At 47.9% G+C, this 15,570-nt stretch overlaps 1 protein-coding gene across 2 annotated transcripts in view; it reads left to right on the top strand.

Moving 5' to 3' along the window:
* Nucleotides 1-15,570, top strand: part of NTM (neurotrimin) — a 1,406,997-nt gene that overhangs the window by 492,348 nt on the left and 899,079 nt on the right. The window lies entirely within an intron of this gene.

Genomic DNA, 15,570 nt, shown 5'->3' with positions numbered 1-15,570 from the left:
CACCAAACAAACAAACAAACGTGTGGGTCCCTTTGCATTTATCACCTGCCCTCTGATAGTTCACAGGCAAAAAAAGAAGATGATATTTTGTATCTGGGCTTTTTTGTAGCAGGAACTCCTTTGCATATTAGACCGCACCCCCTTATGTAGCCAATCCTCTGAGAGCTTAGAGGGCTCTTCTTACAGGGCCAACTGTAAGCTCTGGGAGGATTGGCAACATCAGGGGTGTGTGGCCTAATATGCAAAGGAGCTCCTGCTACAAAAAAAGCCCTGTTTGGTTCCCGTAGGGTATAATGGAGAATAGTTCTGTGGGTATTGGGGCTCTGAGGGGCTGTTTTTTGAGGTAGGAACACCCTCTTTTCAGCATATCAACCAGTGCCTCTCCTCAAAACACCTCCTAAGTTTCAAAAGGACTGGACCAGGGCATCCAATTCTATGAGCCCCAAAAGAAGGTGCCCCTATCCTCCATTATTGCCAAATGGAGGGAAGGCATTTAAAATATGTGCAGTCCCTTTAAGTAAGATAGCCAGAGCTCCCTTTGGAGTTCTTGTGCTTGTCACAACCCTGCTCCTGGCTCCACCCCCAGTGTCTCCTGGCTCCACCCCCAGAGTCCCCAGATATTTCTTGAGTTGGAGCTGGCAACCCTAGCTTAATACTAGTGGATCCGTGGTTGTGTGTGGTCATTCAGGTATTGCATTATGCCACCTGTAGCATCATGGGGGAGAAGAGATCTACACATGTTGATACATATCCTCCCCAAACAAAAAAATCTCACACTGGAATCTTTTTTACATTTCGTATTCTCAGCTGGGCCATAGGAGAAAGTCGAACTCCTTTTTTTTTTTTTTTTAAGCCATTTGCTCTTCCAAAGGTTTGACTTCTTGGGGGGGAGGGGAATAAAAAGTTGGCCAAGGGGAGAGGATATGGTTCCCCATTCTTTGCTTGCCATCGAAGACAGCAGAGCAAGTAAGCTATAGTGGAGAGGAGAGGTAAGAAGGAGTGAGGAATGACTATTGGTATGGGGGTGGAGGGGGGGAGACAGTATCCAGGAAATAATTGACTTTAGAAGTGCTTTGTGTAAGATCTGGGAAGAAAACGGGGGGAAACATGTTGATACTCCTGACCCCATTCAAAATAAATATACACAGAACAAACGGAAGAAAGCCAGAGTTGCATTTCAAAACTGGGGAGTGGGGGGGGGGGGCGGGGAGGAGAATGTTGAGGTTGGGGCAGCCTCTGGTGGCAAAGGCTAGAATTGCTGCCTTTCCAAAGAAATAATTGATTTACCATTCCCTTACTTCAGTGTGTTAAATTGCTTCCCAAATTCTCCCTCCAGGAGAAATATGGAAACATTTCTACCTAGGAGCTTGCTTCCCACCACCGGCACCACCATGTTGGAAGCCCTGGTCTGATTAATCTTGTTTTAGCAAATAGCAAGCCTTTATTGGCATAAAACAGATTTAGCAGTAAAATAGCAATATCAATAATATAAAATCCTAGATTATAAAGTACATAGGGAGCTAAATACATAAAATAAGTAAAATATATATGAGTCGAGTTTAGCCAAATTAAATAATTAAAACAAATAAAATGTGGTCATTCCAGAACCATTCTCTGTAGGCTTCCCAACCCTCCCGCCCTGGCGGGGGACCCCAGGATTTCCACCCTCTTCCCCCGCTCCCCCAAAAAATGGAAGCGGGGGGAGGGGGGAAACGGTGCCAGGCAGCATGGCGAGCCACCCCATCCCGGAGCGGGCGAGGCCGCTGCGCCGCTGCCACCCCCTCCTTGCCCACCGCAGCTGCTCCTCCGAGATGGGCCCAGGCTGAGCCCATTTCGGAGGAGCAGCCAAGAGGTGGCAGCAGTGCCGGCAAAACCAGAGAAGGGCCAGGAGCATGGACCTGGACTCGCGGCTCGCCACGCCCCCGGCCCGCCTCCACCCCCTCCTCCGATTCCACCCCAGAGGCGGGCGAGGCCACCGCGCCGCTGCCGCCTCTTCTCTGCTCGCTGTGGCTGCTCCTCCGAGATGGGCTGAGCAGCCACGGCGAGTGGAGAAGAGGTGGCAGCTGCGCAGCGGCGTCGCCCGCTCCGAGACGGGGCAGCTCGCCACGCTCCCTGGTGCCGTTCCCCCCTCCCCCCTAGCTCCACCCCAGTGTCTCCTGGCTCCACCCTCAAAGTCCCCAGATATTTCTGGGGTTGGACTTGGCAACCCTAATTCTCTGTCATTTTTCCATGGCCTGGATTAATCTTGTTTCTTGACTTGCAATTCTAGCTTTCCTTCCCAAAGGGTTCAGTGAGGACCTTTTTTGAGCAGGCATGCACAGGAACGCAGTTCCGGCAGGCTTAGTGCAGAAGGTGTGGCCTAATATGCAAACGAGTTCCTGCTGGGCTTTTCCTACAAAAAAAGCTCTGGGTTAAGTGAAATTGATTTATTAATGTTGTCAGGGATTTTGGGGTAGAAAAAGCCCAGCAGGAACTCATTTGCATATTAGGCCACACCCCCTGAAGTCACCATTGTTTCACACAGGGCTTTTTTGTAGAAAAAGTCCAGCAAGAACATATTTGCATGTTAGGCCACACCCCTTGATGACAAGCCGATCAGAGCTGAGTTCCTGTGCATTCCTGCTAGGGAAAAAAAAAGCCCTGCATGTTATTTATTAATATGTTTGTACTCAACCTTTCGGCATAATTCATGGCAAGGGGAGGGTGCTTTTCTCGCTATTCTGCTAAGACAAGCTGAAAGTGGCTTGCAATGCTCCCTCTAAGCTGCAGAGTCTTGTGAGCAAAAATTATTCTTTGTGAGCTACTGGCATTAAAGTTGTGAGCGAAGGCATAAATTAGTGTGCTCTGGGGCCATCCTTCCTGAGCTAAGACAAAAATCTGTGAGCTGGAGGCTAAAAATCTGTGAGCTAGCTCACACTAACTCAACTTAGAGGGAACACTGATGGCTTGACAACCTCCAGGAGCCGAACTTTCTGGGCATCTGAAGAAGCGAGCAGGGACTCACCAAAGCTCCTCCCCTGCCACAGATTTTGTTAGTCTTTCAAGTGCTCTTGGACTCTTGCCCTTTTCTGCTGCTACAGGCAGATTTAAGGCGTCTACCCATCTTGATACAGCCATTCAGATCTCCAATGGCCAATCAGAAGCTCTGCTGAACAAAAGCCTTATCTGGTCCTGCTCGTTTTCTCAAAACACGATGGGCATCATGGCGCCCCCTGGGACCACACCATGCACTGCAGCTCCCAGAGATGTCCCAGGCCACATGCTTAGCAGCAGGGATATTTTTGTAGCAGGAACTGCTTTGCATATTAGGCCACACCCCTCTGATGTACCCAATCCTCTAAGAGCTTACAGGGCTCTTCTTATAGGGCCTACTGTGAGCTCTTGGAGGATTGGCCGCATTAGGGGTGTGTGGCCTAATATGCAAAGCAGTTCCTGCTACAATAAAAAGCCCCACTTAGCAGTGCTGGGTGCATTCCTCATTAGCTCGCCTGATACATCTGTTTTCCTCACCGCTCACAAAATATTACGCTTTATCCCGAGAATAAACCAGGAATTCGATTAACCGTCAGATTAGGCCTCTGACGGTACATTTCTTTTAGCAGATCAGTTTCATCCTGCATCAGATTAGATCAAGGTACGAGGGGAAGAGTCAAATTGTTTTCCCATTCAGCCTTGCATGATTCTATTGCACCATTACGTTGGCGGAAGGCACCTCAGCCTAATGGATGGGGCTGATTGTCAGCTTTGATATTAGCGGGGGGGGGGGGGCGTCAAGATAATTAACAGAGGTCCTGTCACGATCCGCACTCGATACTGTAGATCAAATCGGGGGGTTAAAATTACTGTCAGATGGAACAGGTTGATGTCCGAGGCACAAAATGAACACGATTGCTTCTAATTCTGTTCTTATATTGTTCCTGCCATTTGCTCCTCGACATGACCCGCTCCTCCTGAATTCCAGTTTAACGGCTAGAATAGATGCAATTAATTCCAAAATTGGGGCGCTGCAGTTTATCACATTTGCTTGTCTCTTGCCTCCGGGCTGGCTCTGTCAGGAGGCCAGCTGAGGCAGCCGGGGGTTAACCTCTTGTCCCTCTCACCGGTTGCCAATCTCCCCCCCCCCCGCCACCTTCTCTGCCACCATTTCCACATGCCATCACCCACTCTCTGGGTTGGCAGCCGGGCAGCTGCTTCTTTATGCCCCCCGTCTCCCCTCCCCTCTCGAAACAAGCAGCCCTGCATGCCTTGTAGGGCTGGCTGAGCTCTTACGAGATTCCTTCATCTTGGGAGAGTTTGGCCATCGTTTGGGTTGCCTAAGCAACTGGTGGTCAGCAGGGTTGCTGTGGCAACTGCAATACTGACATTTTTTTTTTTTTTTGCAAAAGGAACGTGTGGCAAGAGAGTTCAGGGAGCCCTGAAGGGGAACGGACTCACTGAGCTGTTTTCAAAGGGGGCAGGGAGAGAGAACGCGGGCAGGAGCAGTTCCTCCGGATCTCGGGCTCCTCCGGGGTGGAGGCATGGTGGGAGGGGGCTGCAGAGGTCTCACGCTGCAAAAGGTACTGAGCTAGCCCTGATCTGTGTGGTACTAATGTGGATGCAGGAACCCCAGTTTTGGCCTTGCTTGAATCAAGATCTTTTTTGCCACAGCATTTAATGGCACACATAAGGGTAATGCAGACTGGCAAAATGTTGCATCCCAAGGACTTTTTTTGTAGTAAGAACTCCTTTGAATATTAGGCCTGATGTAGCCAATCCTCCAAGAGCTTACAGGGCTCTTAGTACAGGGCCTACTGTAAGCTCCAGGAGGGCGATGAAGATGGTGAGGGGCCTGGAGACCAAATCCTGTGAAGAAAGGTTGAAGGAGCTGGGGATGTTTAGCCTGGAGAGGCGGCAGCTGAGAAGTGATAGGATCACCATCTTCAAGTACATGAAGGGCTGTCCTATAGAGGATGGTGTGGATTTGTTTTCTGTGGCCCCGGAAGGTAGGACCAGAACCAGTGGGCTGAAATTAAATCAAAAGAGTTTCCGGCTCAACATTAGGAAGAACTACCTGACCATCAGTGCGGTTCCTCAGTGGAACAGGCTTCCTCGGGAGGTGGTGGGCTCTCCTTCCTTGGAGGTTTTGAAACAGAGGCTAGATGGCCATCTGATAGCAATGAAAATCCTGTGAATTTAGGGGGAGGTATTTGTGAGTTTCTTGGATTGTGCAGGGGGTTGGGCTAGATGGCCCTGGAGGTCCCTTCCAATTCCGTGATCAGGGGTGTGTGGCCTAATATGCAAAGGAGTGCTTTCTACCAAAACAAACCCTGATCAGATCACATCAGAGTTGCTCTTTTGCAGTGTATTATACATGCACGTGAGTGCAGAGGAGGGAAAGGAAAGGCACAACTGTCCTGGATAAACTTTACATATTCATTGCACTGTACTAAAATACAAAAATGAAGCCACAGAGGATTGCGAAGTCATCTGTTCGACTCTGGAATCAAAACCAGCTGACTTTAAAATCTGGGGAGAAATTCAAAGGTCATGAAGAAATTCTCTTAGTTCATTCTCCCCTAATTCCTCCCTGAAATCCAGCAATCCACTTCTTTTTTCTGTTTCTTTTTCTTTTCTTTTCTTTTTTTTTACAAATTTGGAGTCTGTTTCTAATCCATTCTGTTTTGAATAATGATAAACTTGAAGAGAGGAGGGGAAGGGAGGGGAAGTTCTGCAGAATTAAAGAAGGGCACTCTGTAGATGCTCAGAAGCAGGCAGTGTCCTCTCAGCAAACTTTCCTATCCTTGGATTAGAGCACCACCCTGTGGTTTGTAATATAAAAAACAACTTCAGCAAGGGCTGAAGTTACATAAGAGTGCACTGAGCCAGTTTGGTGCGGTGGTTAAGTGGGCGGACTCTTATGTGGGAGAACCGGGTTTGATTCCCCACAAGCCTCCACTTGCAGCTGCTGGAATGGCCTTGGGTCAGCCATAGCTATCGCAAGAGTTGTCCGTGAAAGGAAGCTTTCTCAGCCCCACCTACCTCACAGGGTGTCTGTTGTGAGGGAAGGAGATATAGGCGACTGTACGTGTCTTCTTCTTCGCCAGTTTGGTGTAGTGGTTAAGTGTGTGGACTCTTATCTGAGAGAACCGGGTTTGATTCCCAACTCCTCCACTTACAGCTGCTGGAATGGCCTTGGGTTAGCCATAGCTATCGCAAGAGTTGTCCTTGAAAGGGCAGCTGAAGTAAAAGCTCTCTCAGCCCCACTCACCTCACAGAGCGTCTGTTGTGAGGGGAGAAGATACAGGAGATTGTAAGCTTCTTCTTCTTCTTTTCAAAGGTGGGGGGGATAAGAGGAATCAAAGGCTAGATCTAAAAAAGTGGACCAATTCCACACTTAGCACTTGCCTCTCTTCTGTGCGGGGCTCCTCACGGTGGCTCTTTTTCTTGGGTTCTGCACTGACATCTCTGGAGGGGGGCTGCGTGTTCCTTGCTTGCTCCCTGCCCTGTGCAAACTCAAGAGCCATGAACGAGACCAGAAAAAAGGCTAATGTGGAATTTTGGGGGATAAAATGCCCTCCCCTTAAGAATACTAAAGTGCAGTCCTATGCCAAGTCGCATGAGTCTAAGTGCACTGGAGATAATGGGCTTAGAGTACACAAATTCTGCATGGGATTGTATGAGAACATATTCAGACGAGAACTCCAGGAGCATTCTGAGTTTGAGGCTAGCCCAGTCTCCTGTGCTGCCCTTTGTGACTGCGAGGAACTGCAACTGGTGCAGGAAATGGCTACCTAGACCCAGGGGAAGGGGCTGTGGCTCAGTGGAAGAGTCTCAGCTTTGCACATGGAAGGTCCCAGGTTCAATTCCTGACATTTCCAGGTGAAAAAGACCAAGTTGCAGGTGATGTGGAAGACTTCTGCCTGAAGTTCTGGAAAGCCACTACCAGTTTGAGTAGACAACACTGACTTTGAGGGACTAAGGGTCTGCTTTGGTGTAAGGCCGCTTCAGGTAACAGAGACAGGCCACGACGAGGCACACATTTTGCCCCTGTGCTGGATTTTTGTGGCACCGACATGCAGTTGGAGATGCAGCTTTTGATGTGGAATGCCTTAAATGGTGTGAGCCATGAATGCCAAACAGATGTCTTTGCCAGGATCAGGTCCCCAGGCAGGTTTATCTAGCCCCATCTGCTCCATTGCCTTAGTCCCACTTGTTGCTAGGGCTCAGGGCTTTTGGGTAGCAGGAACTCCTTTGCATATTAGGCCACACACCCCTGATGTAGCCAGTCCTCCTGGAGCTTACAGTAGGCCCTGTGCTAAAAGCCCTATAAGCTGCTGCTGCTTCGTCTTCTTCTTCTTCTTCTTCTTGGCTGATGCAATGATGTCACCCAGAAGTGATGTCATCATATTGACAATACTGCATACAAAGCTCTGGTATTGGGGCAAGACTTTTTTTTTTTGCCTTTGAAACCACAAAATTTGCCCCAAAACTGAACAGCACCGTGTGATGTCCCTGGCATGATGACCAGTGTTCCCCCTGGTCTGAGTTAGTGTGCGCTAGCTCACAATGTTTTAGTCTCTGGCTCACACATTTTTGTCGCAGCTCAGGAAAAATGATGTTAGAGCAAGCTAATTGATGCAGCAGCTCACCACTTTAATGCCAGTAGCTCACAAAGTAGAATTTTTGCTCACAAGGCTCCACAGCTTAGAGGGAACATTGATGATGACATCACCTGGAAGTTTAGGGGTGGGGTTTCACCCACCAGCCGGTTGGCCAGAAACAGATCAAAGCCCCCAAAAGCAGGGGAAATCCTGCTAGGACCTGAGGGCTGGCAATCCTAATTTGGAGGCTGAGAGGAGAAAAAGAAACAACTTTCATGAAATATCCCTGTCTGATTATCTTCAGAGTTCCTTACCTACTTTAGGAATCTGACTAGGTACTTTTGGTGTAGTGGTTAAGTGTATAGATTCTTATCTGGGAGAACCGGGTTTGATTCCCCACTCCTCCACTCGCAGCTGCTGGAATGGCCTTGGGTCAGCCATAGCTCTCGCAGAGCTGTCCTTGGAAGGGCAGCTCCTGTGAGAGCTCTCTCAACCCCCCTCACCTACCTCACAGGGCGTCTATTGTGGAAGAGGAAGGTAAGGGAGATTGTCAGCTGCTTTGAGATTCAGAGTGAAGGGCAGGATATAAATCCAATATCTTCTTCTTTTAAGCCTGGTTTAGTTGGTGCTCTACTCAGATGGGACACCACCCAAAAAGTCCAGGGTTGCTATGCAGACGCAGGCAATGATAAATCACCTCTGAACAATCTCTTGCATTGAAATCCCTACAGGGTTGCCAAAAGCCAACTGTGACTGAGAGCACTTTACACCAATAGTAGATGCTCATTTGAAACAGCGGAACCCCTCCTCCTCCTCCCTGCAAAATACCCCTGTGGCATTTCCTGGTTCTTCTTTCAAAATCTGCAGCTTCAGAAATACCTTCCGCTGATGCCAAGAGGGCACCTTCTTCCTTGCTGCAAATCGACCAAGAGCTGCATTTGCCATCTGTGCCAGGGTAGTTAGACGTGTGAATTAGCGCTTGACGTGTGGCATTCCTTAAAGGTAATGAAGTTTTCTTGGAAAGGTAAATTGCTAGCTCTTTTTAAATTGCTCTTCCTTCCCTTTCCCCCCCCCCCCACTTCGTTAGCATGCAGATGCATGCTAATGGGCCGGTCTCCAAGCACAACGGAGTGACCTTCTAATTTTTATTTATTTATTAACTTGACAAAAGTTGTTCCAATTAGAAGTGTCAATTAATGAGCCTCCCTGGTTGCAGAGGCTTCCCCGGCAGCATGGTGGCGGCAGCAGAGGAATTCAGCCTGCTCAGCTGGTGATGGAGAAAAGACCAGACAGCTCAAGGAAACAAATGGTTTAGCATCCAGGCCCTGACCCAGATGGCCAGATCTCAGAAGTTAAGCAGGGTCAACCCTACTTAGTGCTTGCATGAGAGACTGCCGAGGAAGTCCAGGGCTGCTACGCAGAGGCAGGTAATGGAAAACCACTTCTGCTCACCTCTTGACTTGAAAAACCAATGGGATTTCCATACATTGGCTACCAGCTACTTGATGGCACCTTCCACCATTACCAGTGCAGCAGCCATGTCTGAACAACATAAAAGAAGCCATATTGGATCAGGCCAGTGGCCCATCCTGTCCGACACTCTGTCACACAGTGGCCAAAAAAACCAGGTGCCATCAGGAAATCCACCAGGAAGGCTAGGACACTAGAAGCTCTCCCACTGTTGCCCCCCTCCAGCACCAAGAATACGGAGCATCACTTGCCCCAGACAGAGAGTTCCATCTATACCTTGTGGCTAATAGCCACTGATGGACCTCTGCTCCATACGGCTATCCAATCCCCTCTTGAAGCCATCTATGCACGTAGCTGCCACAACCTCCTGTGGCAGTGAATAACATAACATTCAAGCAGAAATATTGTCTCTCAAGACATTGAACTTAGATATGATTACTGCTCAGTATTGTCTCTCAAGACGTTGTGCTAAAACATAGTGTATGAACTTTGGTATGGTTACTGCCCAGTTATTTTGCGATGGCCAAATGCAGATGCTCATCAAGCTGTAGGGTTGTCAACTCTGCCAATCTTTTTGCACCTATATTATGGGCAGCTTTAAAATTCTGACACGCGGTGGTGGACACAACCAGGGCTTTTTATGAGGAGGAACGCACAGCTATGCAGTTCCAACTGGCTTGGCACCAGGGGCTGTGGCCTAATATGCAAATGAGTTCCTGCTGTTTTTCCCTTTAAAAAACCCTGCGTGAAACAATGGTGATGGCAGGGGGTGTGGCCTAATGTGCAAATGAGATCCTATATGGCCTAGGACCTGCCTACCTTAGGGACCGTCTCTCCCCACACGTTCCCCAGAGAGTACTACGCTCGGGTTCACAAAACCTGTTGGTAGTCCCCGGGCCAAAGGAGGCCCGTCTAAAATCCACCAGGGATCGGGCCTTCTCAATAGTGGCACCTTACTGGTGGAACCAGCTGCCGGAGGAGGTGCGGGCCCTGCGGGACCTAGGGCAGTTCCGCAGGGCCTGTAAGACAGCCCTCTTCCGGCAGGCCTATAACATCTAACTGAAGAGGAGAACATCTTGGATGGAACAAAATGCTTTTATAGACCGCTGGTTTTATTTTATCTTGTTTTATCAATTGTGGTTTTAACTGTACTTGTAAATGTTTTAAACTGAATTATGTGAATTATTGTGTTGTGAGCCGCCCTGAGACACTTCGGTGAGAAGGGCGGGATATAAGTCCATTAAATAAATAAATAAATAAATAAATCCTGCTGGGCTTTTTCATACAAAAAAAGCCCTGGGCACAGCCACAAAATAGCTGCCATGGGAGGCAGAGCCAAACACAAAATGGCCACTGCAGAAGGCAGAGCCACAGAAAGAGGAAACCCACAGACAGGGAATAAGAATAAACTGCCCTGAGCCCACTTGGCTGTCAAACAGCAATGAACCAGTCACTGAGTGGATGAACAGTCCATTGAAAAAATGGTTCCCTGGTTGTGCCTGATGAGCAGGACATGAGTTGAGTCAATGGGTGTTTGAGTGTCCCCAGGGCTCTTTTTCTAGCAGGAGTTCCTCTGCATATTAGGCCACACACCCGTGATGTAGCCAATTCTCCAAGAGCTTAGAGGGCTCTTCTTACAGGGCCTACTGTAAGCTCCAGGAGGATTGGCTACATCAGGGGGGCGTGGCCTAATATGCAGAGGAGCTCTTGCTAGAAAAAGAGCCCTGAGTGTCCCAAATTTACACACAAACCAGGAACTTTCACTGGAATACCCAGGACTTGTCCTTTGGTTGATCAAGACATTGGAATGCAGCTCTTTGCCTTATTTTATTATTTTCTTTTAATACCACAAACTCAAAGTGTGTGGCCATTAGCTTCATTTAAAAAAAAGAAAATCAACTGATTCCTGCTCTAAGGAGAGTTAGATCAACAGCTGTTTTTTTATCGTTTTAGAATGATGTTCAGGAGCAGGAAGCAAGATCTACCCTCTGCACAACCCTAAACTGGGAAGCTAAATTCATCTTTCTGGGAATCAGTGCAAATGCATGGACGCAGGTGATTGCCTAGGGCGCTGGCCTCCTGGGAGTGCCAAATTGGGCACTCTCATGTGACTTGGTGATGTTATCCGTGGAGGAGGGGGCAGCAGAAGTTAGCCTGAGCTAGGGTGCCAGACAGTCTAGGGCGGGGGTGGGGAACAGTGACTCTCCAGATGTTTTTTGCCTACAGCTCCCATCAGCCCCGGCCAGCATGGCCAATGGCTGGGGCTGATGGGAGTTGTAGGCAAAAAACATCTGGAGAGCCACTGTTCCCCCACCCCTGGTCTAAGGCCAGCCCTGCATGGACATCTTGCAGGGAATCAGTGAAAACACCTGAGACAGAAGGAGAAAATTGAGGAGGGGGTGAGGTATTAGTTGGCAAACAGGGTATTACAGCAAGGGAATTGAGACTTTGGTAGTATTCTGTCCTTTGATACAAGAGATCCTGTGACAGTGAGTGCCATAAGTTAATTGTGCATGACATGCTATTCACATACCTTCTTTTTCAAACCACTTTTGCTGGTAGCCATCACCATATCCTGTGGCAGTGAGTTCCATAAGTTAACTGTATGTGGTGTGCAATTCACTCACATTTTCCTAGAAGTATGAGATTGCACCCCAGGGGAAAATGGCTATCTGTGTATATGAAGGAGAGCATTTAAATGGAGTCATCAACATGGGCAAGGTCCCCCCCCTTCAATTAAGCATAATTTACCGTGAAAGCTTCAAGTCTGATTAAGAGCCCTCTGTCCCGAGAAAGAGCTTGCAGGCATTAGCTTTCCTCTTACAGTGCTATGCTCCTCACCTTTGCAATTTCTTCTTCTGATTTCCCAGAGAGAACCAGTCTTCTTTTCATAGACGTTGGGGCATCCCACATCTATTTCCCAGCCAGGAGTTCAGATTGGTGCCCTGGGGCGGCTAAGCAGAGGAGAGAGACTCCAACTGTTAGCATCTATAGGCTGAAGCTGTTCTATTTGTTGATCGCAAAGACACCCATGAGATTTCCCAGCTCGTAGAGAGGCCTGAAAGGCAAAGTGGAAATTGTTTGAACTGTGCTATTTAGCATTTTAAAAACACCTCCTTAGACACTCATCCTTGCCTAATAGAAGCCTGTGAACTTACAGGTAAAATGGGGGCTCCCCACTTTTGGAAACCAAGGTGGTTTTATAATTTTTTTTTAAAGACAAACATTTTGTATATCATCTGGATTTTGTGGAAATGTAACAGTGAATGCAATAATAATACTCACCATTTGTATAGCACTTTAATTGTTCAAAGTGCTTTTGAGTTGTTGCCGTCTTTTCAACAACCTTGTAAGGTCAGCTTACGTTATGACCCCATATTGTGAAGGCAGGAGGGGGAAGAGAGAGAGAGAGACTTAGGCTGTGAAGGAAGGCTTGAATAAGAACAATTGGTCTGTAGCAGAGATTAAATTGAAATAAGTCACTTGCTAGATCATGGCGGTTCTCTTAGCCTCTGTTCTACATCAGCTTTTCCACAGGCTACCATGTGTCCCTAGGACTGAGACAGCTGTCTGTATTAACACTCCAGGACTTCAGTTCAGCTTCCTCTTTTCTCCCCTGAGGAAGGAAGAAACAGGAATGTGGGGTGGGGTTGCTAATGGGTCAAAATTCTGCAGGTCATCCTGAGAACATGTGGAGTTGGCTAAGTACTGATTTCACACTCAGGTCTGGCCCTGCGATTAGAACAACTAGGGCGTTGGCCTTCTGGGGGTACCAATTGGGCACCCCCATGTGACTTAGTGATGTTATCAATGCGGGGGGGGGATGCTAGAAGTTAGCCTGCATTAGGGTGACATACAGTCTAGGGATGGCCCTGTTCACACTTTTGTCTAGCTTGAGTCTGACAGGTTTGAGGGGTTCCCCAGAGATCTATGAGAGGTCTCAGAAGCTTTGGGAAGAATCAGTAGCAGTGATATTGTAAGCTTTCCTCCTGGAAGGGGGAGAGAGCTGGTTGGGAGAAGACCAAGGCAGACAGGTGGTAAGTTTGGCATCCACCCCAGCTGCAGCTCAAGCAGACTGGAGTGCTGTGTTTCCAAAAGAGACGTATGAACTTCCGGAAGATAAGGAAGTGAGTCTAGGCTTCTCATCAGAGTAAAGACTGTGATTCATCAGAGATAAGATTACAAGTTCCTTGCCGCCAATCGGCTGGCCGGTAGAGTGACATACTAGCCAGCTGAGAGAGGCCTTGGCTGCTGTTGCTGCCAATGCAGTGATGTCACTTCCGGCGCACAGTGATGTTATCATGTCACTAGAAGTCAGGGGATGCTCTGGTATTTGGGCCAAAAGTCTATGGCCGTTTTCCCACTGACCTTACTCCGGAGCGACATCCCTCTTCACCGTGTGGCTTTTGCGTCGCAGATGTAAACTGGTTTTTAGCAGTTTACATCTGCAACGCAAAAGCCGCAGCACTTCCTGGTTGTGCGCAGCAGTTGGTGGGAAATCCGCACAGACGCTGCGCAGTGAAGAGGGACGTCGCTCCAGAGTAAGGTCAGTGGGAAAACGGCCTATGATAAAAATGGCTTCTACCCTAATAACAGAGTGTCCCTGGTGATGTAATGATGCCACTTCCTAAGACTCCCTCTTGCTGCTCATAAGTCCCCCTCACCCCCTGCAGATTTTCCCCTCACCTTCAGCTCTGGCTGCCATGGGGCACTTGGCAACCCTACTTCTAGGTGAGGCTTAAAAATTTCCTGGAATTATAACTGATTTTCAGGGTATAAATATCATTTTCCCTGGAGACAATGGCTGCATTGGAGGGTGGAATCCATGGCATTATACCCTGCTGAGATACCTCCCCTTCTAAGATCTTAAAAAAAAAAAATCAAGCCCAGAAATGGCAACCCTATCCTGAGGCCATGAAGCCCTCATCTTCTGAATTCCATCTGTAGAACTCTCTCCCTGCATCCCTTTACCTGTTTGAACTCCAGGCGAGGCCATTTTTGTTTTTTCATAGCTCTTAGAGTTGTGACATTACCAACACTGTTGACTGGGCTGCCCTTATCCAGCTACTGCTGTGGTTTCAGTGTGGTTGTTTTTGTGTGGAATGTTATATTTTTTTGTTGGGTTTTGTGGTAGGCTGTGAACCCCCTGCTGTGAGGCAGGCTACATCCAATAAAGACACAAAGAAGCAATTCTTCAAGCCAAAGCCAGATTTTCCTGAGTACCCTTTTCTTGTTCTCCTAATGTGAAGAGGTTTTTTGGGGGGAGGCTGAAGCCTGCCCATAAAATTGTGAACCATGCTTGCTGCACCCACCCATCCCTCTTTCCGGATGCTTCAGCCTCTCTTGCTGCTTAATTCAGCCTTAAGAGGAGGTGAAGCTCTAAGTGGAAGGCATCTTGGCTGAGGAAGCGTGCTGGTTACTAATGGATCCAGACATCATCCCTGACTGACCCTCCTGTTAAATGGAAGGAACCAATTTGGAGGTGAATCAATAGTTCCCAAAAGCTCCATCAAGTCTTTTGTAGCAGGAGAAATGGAGGACAGAGTCAGGGAGGGTCAGCTTAACTTCTGATACAGAGACTGCAAGATGCTGAACATTTAGAAGTTCTCTTTTTTTTGCATAAGTGTGACTTTGTATATGGCCATTATTAATTTATTTCCATCCATTTCCAACCAGAACAAACAATCAATTGGCCTGGCTATCATAAAGCATCGAATGATAGAGAGTTGAACGAGCTGGTTATGAGAAAGAGAAAGAGAAGGAAATGAACAGAAGCTGTAAAAAAAGAGGACAACATGAGAGTGTTTTAAGGGAAATTGTTGGAGAGATTTATATGCAAGAAGGCATCTGTTTCAGAAACAACAAGGGGATGGGTGCAACACTGGCTGATTTAAAGAGCAATAATGCAACTTAAATGGTTATATCCATACACCAGTAACCTACCTATCAGATCCCCACCCCCAATGCTGCTTTATCTAGTGAGTACCTCTTTGTCATGAGTTGTGTATCTGGTGCTGTATAAAATGCAGATGGGTCAGAGTTGCTCTCCGATGGACTTGCAGGCACAGAGCAAAGAAAGAAAAAGTGCAAAGAAATTAAGGGGTTTGATGGAACAGTAATAATGGAACAGAAGAGGTATAAGAGGACCAGCTGGATGAATTTGTGAAAAGCAATAGAAAGCTTGTGCTTGAAAGAGAGAAACTACCTGTTAGGCAGAGTGGAAGAGGTTGTTTCCAGCAATGGAACCGTATGGAAGAGAACTCTGATGTAACATAGGGACCAGTATGGTGTAGTGGTTAAGTGTGCAGATTCTTATCTGGGAGAACTGGGTTTGATTCCCCACTCCTCCACTTGCAGCTGCTGGAATGCTCTCGCGGGAGATGTCCTTGAAAGAGCAGCTGCTGTGAGAGCCATCCACTTTCTGTGAGCCAGTTTGGTGTAGTGGTGAAGTGTGCGGACTCTTATCTGGGAGAACTGGGTTTGATCCCCTACTCCTCCACTTACAGCTGCTGGAATGGCC

This window comes from Heteronotia binoei, chromosome 12 (genome assembly GCF_032191835.1).
Source record: "Heteronotia binoei isolate CCM8104 ecotype False Entrance Well chromosome 12, APGP_CSIRO_Hbin_v1, whole genome shotgun sequence".
Taxonomy (NCBI): domain Eukaryota; kingdom Metazoa; phylum Chordata; class Lepidosauria; order Squamata; family Gekkonidae; genus Heteronotia; species Heteronotia binoei.
This window is presented reverse-complemented; position numbering and strand designations above follow the sequence as displayed.